Source organism: Ovis canadensis, chromosome 21 (assembly GCF_042477335.2).
Source record: "Ovis canadensis isolate MfBH-ARS-UI-01 breed Bighorn chromosome 21, ARS-UI_OviCan_v2, whole genome shotgun sequence".
In the NCBI taxonomy this organism is placed as follows: Eukaryota; Metazoa; Chordata; class Mammalia; order Artiodactyla; family Bovidae; genus Ovis; species Ovis canadensis.
The window spans coordinates 55774632-55776969 of NC_091265.1; positions in this window are offsets into that span (position 1 = coordinate 55774632).

A 2338-nucleotide genomic window follows, 5' to 3' on the forward strand; every position below is an offset into this window, starting at 1 on the left:
GAGAAAACTGGGGTTGAGAGACTTGATCAAGCTCACACCGCTAAGCATATGAAAAGCCAAGAACAAACTCAGGGTAATAGTCCTCAAATTGTGTGTTTTTGCTCCACACCCTCTGGGAGTGGTAGGTGGTGGTCTGAAAGCAATGCTTAGACAGAACCAAACAATATTCAGGTTTAAATTGAAGAAAGTAAGGAAAACCACTAGAACATTCAGCTATGACCTAAATCAAATCCCTTATGATTATATAATGGAGATGAAAAATAGATTCAAGGGATTAGGTCTGTTAGCCTGAAGAACTATGGATGGAGGCTTGTAACATTGCATGGGAGGTGAACGTCAAAACCATCCTCAAGAAAAACAAAAGTGAGAAGGCAAAGTGGTTGCCTGAGGAGGGCTTTAAAATACCTGAGAAAATAAGAGAAGTGAAAGGCAAAGGAGAAAGGGAAAGATATACCCGATGGAATGCAGACTTCCAGAGAAGAGCAAGGAGAGAGAAGAAAGTCTTCATTAAGTGAATAGTGCAAGAATTAGAGGAAAACAATAGAATTGTAAAAGTATAGATCTCTTCAAGAAAAGCGGAGATACCAGAGGAACACTTCATGCAAAGATGGGTGCAATAAAGGACATAAAAATCAAAGACTTAACAGAAGCAGATGAGATTAAGAAGTGGTGGAGAGAAAGCACAGAAGAACTATACAAAAATGCTCATAATGACCAGGATAGGGATGATGCTGGGGTCACAAACATAAGGCCAGATATACTGGATATGAAGTCAAGTGGTCTTTAGGAAGCATCACCACAACTAAAGCTAGGGAAGGTGATGAAATTCCAGCTGAGCTGTTTAAAATCCCTAAAGAATGAGGCTGTAAAAGTGCTGCATTCAATATGTCAGCAAATTTGGACAACTCATCAGTGGCCACAGTGCTGGAAAAAGTCAGTTTTCCTTCCAATCCAAAAGAAAGGCAATTCCAAAGAATGTTCAACCTATCATGCCTATTGTGCTCATCTCACTTGCTAGCAAGGTAATGCTCAATATCTTTCAAGCTAAGTTTCAACATTACATGAACTGAGAACTTCCAACTATACAAACTGATTTGAGGAAACAGAGATCAAATTGCCAACATACATTGGATAATAGAGAAAGCAAGGGAATCCCAGAAAAATATTTCCATCTGCTTCACTGACTATGCTAAAGCCTTCCACTATGTGGACCACAACAAACTGTGGAACATTCTTAAGGAAATGGGAATACCAGATCACCTTACCTTTCTCCTAACAAGTCTGTATATAGGTCAAAAAGCAGCAGTTAGAATAAGACATGGTCAACTGAAAGATTTAAAATTGGGAAAAGAGAATGACAAGGTATACATTGACATTCTGGTTTTATAACTTATCTGTAGGATACATCATTCAGTATGCTGGTCTGGATAAATCCCAAGCTGGAATCAAGATTGCTGGGAGCAGTATCAACATCCACAGACATAAAGATGACACCACCTTAATAGCAGAAAGCAAAGAAGAACTAAAGAGCCTCTCAATGAGGAGAGGAGATGAAAAAACTAGCTTAAACTCAACATTCAAAAAAGTATTCACAAAAAGATACTCAACATTAATGGCTTACAGTCCACCACTTCAAGGCAAATAGATGAGGGAAACATGGAAATAGTGGCTGATTTTATTTTCTTGGGCCCAAAATCACTATGGAGCTTGACTGCAGCCACAAAATTAAAAGACACTTGCTCTTTGGAAGGAAGAAAGGCTATGAAAAACCTGCACAGTGTATTAAAAAAGCAGAGACTCACTTTGCTACAGAGGTCTGTAGTGTCAAAGCTATGGTTTTTCCAGTAATCAGGTACAGATGTGCAATCTGGACCATAAGAAATGGTGAATGCCAAAGAATTGAGCTTTTGAACTGCGGTGTTTGAGAAGATACTTGAGAGTCCCTCACGCAACAAGGAAATCAAACCAGTCAATCTGAAAGGAAATCAACCTCTGACCCCTGCTGTCTCAGCTGAGGCATCAACTGAGGGCCTCTAGGTGGAAAGAATGAATGCTTCCACTAAAAAAGTGCCTAACCATGGCAGCTCCAAGCAAACAGTTTGTAGCCCCACCCATGGAGAAGATCAGAAAGGCTGAAGGCTCTGTGTACCCTGAGTCTCCCAATACATGCATTGCATTCTCCCCAGCAGCACTGGAGGCCAAGGAAGGGGCATTCTAGACCCTGGAGGAGGGGGATGGCTCAGGGATCCACTGGGGCCACCACTTACCAAGTAGGACTATAAAGGACAGAGCAAGCATATGTGGCAGAGAGCTGGTGACTGGGTGTGGAACAAAAGGG